Below are 6,456 nucleotides of genomic sequence, written 5' to 3'. Positions count from 1 at the left end.
CGTTGGTGCGAAACAGAATGATCTGCGTGTTTTACATAATGCAATTGAGATACGATGAAATGCATCAACCATGTGATCCTGTTACCTCGTTGGGGGCACGGGTGGCCCAGTCGTCTGAGGCGCCGCGATTCGCTGTGCGGAGCTGCGTCCCTTGGGCACGCCAGAAACCTATGATCTTGGGTTTGAATCCCGGTTCGCCCCGATTATGTTTCTAGGTTTGTCAGCACCATGGCCGTGCTCGTGGGTTTCACCGAAGTGGTAAACGTCTGAGACCTGCATCACTTCGGGCTTTCCTCCCATCTTAAGCTGACACGCCGTGATATAACTGGAATACTGTTGAAACCCAACTCACTCACTCGCGGTGACCTTGTCGGGTGTTAAAGTCACATGGAAATGGGATAATGTTCGGCAAGAGTGGTTCAGTTATTGCTTCCCAAGATGGTGTGTTATTACAGGCCGCAAAGTAGGGGTTCCTGTACACTTGACCATCCGTGGTGTAGACGAGATGAAATCCAGAGACGTTTACACACGCATCAGTACAGGGATTAACAGAGTCCGGGCAGCTTGTAACGTGGGTGAAATGCCCGAAACCAGACATTACCTGACGAAAGAAAGTTCGTGTCGTGGTTGTTTACAGCCATATCTGACAATTTGAATGTATCACCTACAACAAACCCCGTGAAGTCAGAGGGTTTGATGTAGTTCACACACAGTGGGCGTGACGTAGTTCACACACAGTAGTCTTGTTGGTTGGTTGTTGGTTTGTTGTTTAACGCCGCAGCTATATGACGGCGGTCTGTAAATAATCGAGTTTGGATCAGACAATCCTGTGATTGATATCATGAGCATCGATCCAGGCAATTGGGATCGATGACATGCATCAACCAAGTCAGCGAGTCTGACCACCCGATCCCGTCAGTCGCCTTTTACGACAAGCATAGTCGCCTTTTACGGCAAGCATGGGTTGCTGAAGACCTATTCTACCCCGGATCTTCACGGGTCCAGCCACAGCGATGCAGCTGATGTAGTTGTGCATGGAAACATCCAGGTCCTTCTATAGCATCAAGGTGACGTCGTGGCAGCAATCGCCATACAAACCGCACAGGTCATCACAAAAACATCCCATCATGTAAGTACCATCTTTTAACGTCTTTTACAGAAGATCGAACCCCGGACCTTCCGCTCTCCGGGCGGACGCTCTACCACTAGACCACGGAGGCGTTCTCTCATCTGTGAGAGTCAAGGTGATGAAGTCTGCATCAATAGTTTCCTGCTATTGTCATATAGATAGACTGCAGAGGGAAGACCGCCTCCGTGGTCTAGTGGTAGAGCGTCCGCCCGGAGAGCGGAAGGTCCGGGGTTCGATCCCCGACAGCGTCATACCAAAAGACGTTAAAAGCTGGTACTTGTTGTTACCCTGTCTTGCGCTCGGCATTAAGGGGCTAAAACAAGGACTGGTCGGCTCGGAGTCAGTATACTGTGTCTGAGTGGGGTATTCATGTTAAACTGCGGCATGGTATCTCAGTGAGCTAGCACTATAAATCGGCATCAGTCCGGACTAGTACAAGCAGCCACACACACACACACACGTGCATGCACGTCGCTATATAAGTGCAATAATCTTGGACGCGACGTTAAACCCAATTTCACCTCACCTAGACTGCAGAGGGAGTCTGCCACACTCCCTTAGTACCATCTTCATATATACATTCTTATAGAGACGAAGATGCCGTTTACAGAAGGATATTTGGACATTATCATTTAATTTGTTGTGCTATGTTCCCCAAACTTCAGCTCCGTACCACAAGATCTGAACGGCAACACCGTCAACTATTTTAAATGCATCTTGAAATGATAGGTATCCATTTATCTTTTAATAGCTGTTGATGAATCTGATTGATTTCATTGCTTGAGCTGTTGGAACTAAAGGTCTTACTCCATGAACAAATTGGGGTGAAGACTGTTCCTAAATATTTATAACAATTCACAACTTAATTTCCCCCCCCCCTTTGAAATACCTTTTCTATAGCGTTTAAATATTCCATCTAGTTGAAACACAATAATTTTAGGTGCGTTTAAATAAGCTTCCATTCCAGTGGATACACAGAAAGTTTCAAGAACATTTATATTGTTTTATAGCTTTAAAGCACTGTCCATAACAGGCGATACATCGTCTGCGTATAGTGATGCAAATAGACGTGGTGCCTCACTTCTAATTCATATGCCTTGACCACCATGTTTTATCAACATTACTGTGAGTTATTTACAAAGATTATACAAAAAGTATTGGGCTGAAAACACATCCCTGACGGGTGCCGAAATTAAAGGCGAAATAATAAGAAAGACCATCCTTCATTCGAACACATGATGTTAAGTTAGAGTCCATCGATACTTGTAATCGTAGAAAGTTCCCATTTATTCCCACTGGATTTAAGCTTTCTAAAAGGAAGTTGTATTGGACTTTCGAAAGCCTTCAAAGAAAAGTCAGTAAAGGTGCAGTAAAAGTCAGTAAAGGTGCAGTAAAAGTCAGTAAAGGTGCAGTAAAAGTCAGTAAAGGTGCAGTAAAAGTCAGTAAAGGTGCAGTAAAGGTGCAGTAAAAGTCAGTAAAGGTGCAGTAAAAGTCAGTAAAGGTGCAGTAAAAGTCAGTAAAGGTGCAGTAAAAGTCAGTAAAAGTGCAGTAAAAGTCAGTAAAGGTGCAGTAAAGGTGCAGTAAAAGTCAGTAAAGGTGCAGTAAAAGTCAGTAAAGGTGCAGTAAAAGTCAGTAAAAGTGCAGTAAAAGTGAGTAAAGGTGCAGTAAAAGTGAGTAAAGGTGCAGTAAAAGTCAGTAAAGGTGCAGTAAAAGTCAGTAAAGGTGCAGTAAAAGTCAGTAAAAGTGCAGTAAAAGTCAGTAAAGGTGCAGTAAAGGTGCAGTAAAAGTCAGTAAAGGTGCAGTAAAAGTCAGTAAAGGTGCAGTAAAAGTCAGTAAAGGTCCAGTAAAAGTCAGTAAAGGTGCAGTAAAGGTGCAGTAAAAGTCAGTAAAAGTGCAGTAAAAGTAAAACTGCAGTAAAAGTCAGTAAAAGTGCAGTAAAAGTCAGTAAAGGTGCAGTAAAGGTGCAGTAAAAGTCAGTAAAGGTGCAGTAAAAGTCAGTAAAAGTGCAGTAAAGGTGCAGTAAAAGTCAGTAAAAGTGCAGTAAAAGTAAAAGTGCAGTAAAAGTCAGTAAAAGTGCAGTAAAAGTCTGTAAAGGTGCAGTAAAGGTGCAGTAAAAGTCAGTAAAGGTGCAGTAAAAGTCAGTAAAGGTGCAGTAAAGGTGCAGTAAAAGTCAGTAAAGGTGCAGTAAAAGTCAGTAAAGGTGCAGTAAAAGTCAGTAAAGGTGCAGTAAAGGTGCAGTAAAAGTCAGTAAAGGTGCAGTAAAATCAGTAAAGGTGCAGTAAAGGTGCAGTAAAAGTCAGTAAAGGTGCAGTAAAAGTGCAGTAAAAGTCAGTAAAGGTGCAGTAAAGGTGCAGTAAAGGTGCAGTAAAGGTGCAGTAAAAGTCAGTAAAGGTGCAGTAAAAGTCAGTAAAGGTGCAGTAAAAGTCAGTAAAGGTGCAGTAAAATCTACCCTTTGAAACGTATTTCTGTACAGTCGCTTGAAGAGTAAATATTTAGTTTATGGTTGAATATCCTAGTCTAAAACCTGCTTGTGTTTCATTAAAGATATTGTTCTGTCACACCAGGACTGGAGGCGTCTGTTTCAGGGGAATATCTCTCATTGGTACGTTATGTAAGGTATTGACTTCCATTCTAGACAGACGCCCCTAGTCCTACTGTGAGAGAACACGCCGTGCTATAAGGAGAATACTGTATTCGACGTAATAAGCGCCCAGGGCGCTCTCAAAATTAGAAATAGGGGGCTCTTATTAGAATATTATTTTGGTGAAAAAAACAGAATTGAAAGCTAAATATCGTGGTTTATGCTGACAGCCTGAAATGTTTATTTACGACAGATATATGTTTCAAGAATTTAATTGCAAATAATAAAGGGTGCATATAACACACGAGTGCGTATTATACGCAAATAGGGGAGGGAGTGCGTATTATATGCGAATAGGGGTCGGAAGGGGTGCTAACTGGGATTGTTCACTAGCCAGTATATCAGCAAATCTCGCCGTGAGCGCTTATTAGAGCGGGGCGCTTATTACGTCGAATACGGTACTGTTAAAAGCGGCGTGACACACAGCTCACTCACTCATTGTGAGTAACACCAATCTCACGTTATGCCAGCGCCCTCTGTTGGCAGACTGGAGTAACAGAAGTAAACCAACCATCAGTATCATTGAAGAGTCTGCCATTCAATGTGTGTCAGAAGTACAACAGAGGTCTGCCAGCTTAAAGGGGCACTGATCTAACGGAATTCCCCGGATTGGTTGTTGCCTTTGTTATTGTTTTTTCCCCCGTGAGTACCCGGATGATACGCAACGCAACTGAGCGTGACCAGAGACTGGGCTACCGTCTGCAAGGACAGCTAAATAAACTTGGAGGCTGGAGGCAATATTTGTTTTACGCATTTTTGCATAAACACTGATTGGTTAACCGGGATCTATAAAGATTTCGACAAAGGGCGCATGTTAATTAATTTCTTCAGCCTAAACAAACAGACAAAAAGAACGGCAGAGCTCATCGGATGTCGTCATTTGGAAATACCCCAGATGGTTATAGTTTAATACTAAAAAAAAGTATCCATGCAGTGAAAGTATTTTCGGATTTCGGATTGCGTCGATAATACGATATTTACTCCCTTGTTGTCATTCACGTTTTCTCGTATAACCCCTACACTTGTGTATTTGTCGTCATTCACTTGATGCTCAGTTAATGAATTTATTACAGGTACAATTAGTGGGAGCACCACTTAGATTACCTGACAAAGGTTCCCATTTGGCATTTATTGTGTCTGGGGTAATTATTCAATCTAAATCCAGGTTTGAAGTGAGGTGAAATGTGTGTTATGTAATATGCACGTGGCAGACCAGCAAGAGGTGAATGATCAGTTCATTTACTTTTTTTTGTAAATCAACGGATCGTTCCTAGTCATCAAAGGATTAACAGAAAATACGTTGATTGATTAATCACTGTTATTTTGCACAGTGGATATGTCAAAAGTGAGTGTTTACATGTCTAGGTTTACTAAAACAAAGGGAATACACTCATATCATGGCGTGAAGTGCCGATGTAAAAACAACATACTTTGTTCAAAGGGTTAACTGATAATACGTTGATTGATTGATCATTGTTATCTATCACTTAAATGGATTTTTTAGGAACTATGGACGTTATGGAAATAGTTGTCACGTGGGCTTTCTCAGCTGCCCCTTGAGACTTGACACCTATGTGAAACACCTGAAACAATCCAAGTGATCAGTTGAGAAACGGACACGGGTTAAAATATCCCCAAACGATATATATTTTTAAAAATATGTGATTGTTACAGAGACACGTGACATCGAATAAGTTTTTTTGTACAGCTGCAGACGATTGGGATATTGTTCCTTTGTGTGGATATTCATGGATACATTCCTGGAACAAGGAAGCTGCCTAAAATTTATACACATAAATTTGGTAGGTTGTAATTATGGTATTTGCATTTTGTTTTCCTTCATTTGCTGTAACATTGAACCGATTCGTCCTTGTTTCTCTACGTCTTGGTTGGGAAATTCTTCAATGCGCGATAGACGTTGTTTTCACAGGCCTTTTCCTTTGTAAGCGTGTATATATTACCGTCAATTTGTAAAACGTGATTCTCTCAGGCAATTTGTAAAATGTGTAAATATTTCAGTCATTTTGACTAAAAGATGTGTCCAGATTGAATAAGACGATTAAAAGGGCCTACAAACATCACAACTGATTATTATATAGGATTAGAAGCCAAACAACATAGAAATGTACTTTTCAACGTAACATTTTCAGTCTCTTGGTGATGACATTAAACATCAAAATGTTTGGAATTCGTTATCATAATAATACAGATGGAAATGTTTTTCAGTCACTTTGTAAAATAACTGAATATTTAGGCGTTTAATAAATTTGAAAATGTTACACATTTTGACAGTAAAAAAATATACACACTATATAAAAGCAATGCTCAGGTGAAATATTAACTTTGTGTTGCAAGTCAAAATAGTGTAAACGAAAATCGCAAAATTACCAAGCAAGCGTCTTATCAAAACTTCGTCACCATTACCGATGCTACCCACAAAGATACCTACATTTCCTTATTATCTCGAAAACTGTATTTCATTTTGTTGATCAATGTGACCATACGCCCTTATTACTACCCATACAAGTGACTAATGCGCTTACGAATGGCGCAGCAGAGGTCGCGAACTAGTCTAGATTTCTGCTATACATCCGGGTACTCACTGGGAAAAAACAATAACAAAGGCAACAACCAGTCCCGGGGAATTGCGTTAGATCAGTGCCCCTTTAAGTCTCCGAGCAAAATA

This window comes from Haliotis rufescens, unplaced genomic scaffold, assembly GCF_023055435.1.
Source record: "Haliotis rufescens isolate VD_foot unplaced genomic scaffold, xgHalRufe1.0.p SCAF_18, whole genome shotgun sequence".
Lineage (NCBI taxonomy): Eukaryota > Metazoa > Mollusca > Gastropoda > Lepetellida > Haliotidae > Haliotis > Haliotis rufescens.
The sequence above is the reverse complement of the archived record's forward strand: the minus strand, read 5'-3'. Positions refer to the sequence as shown.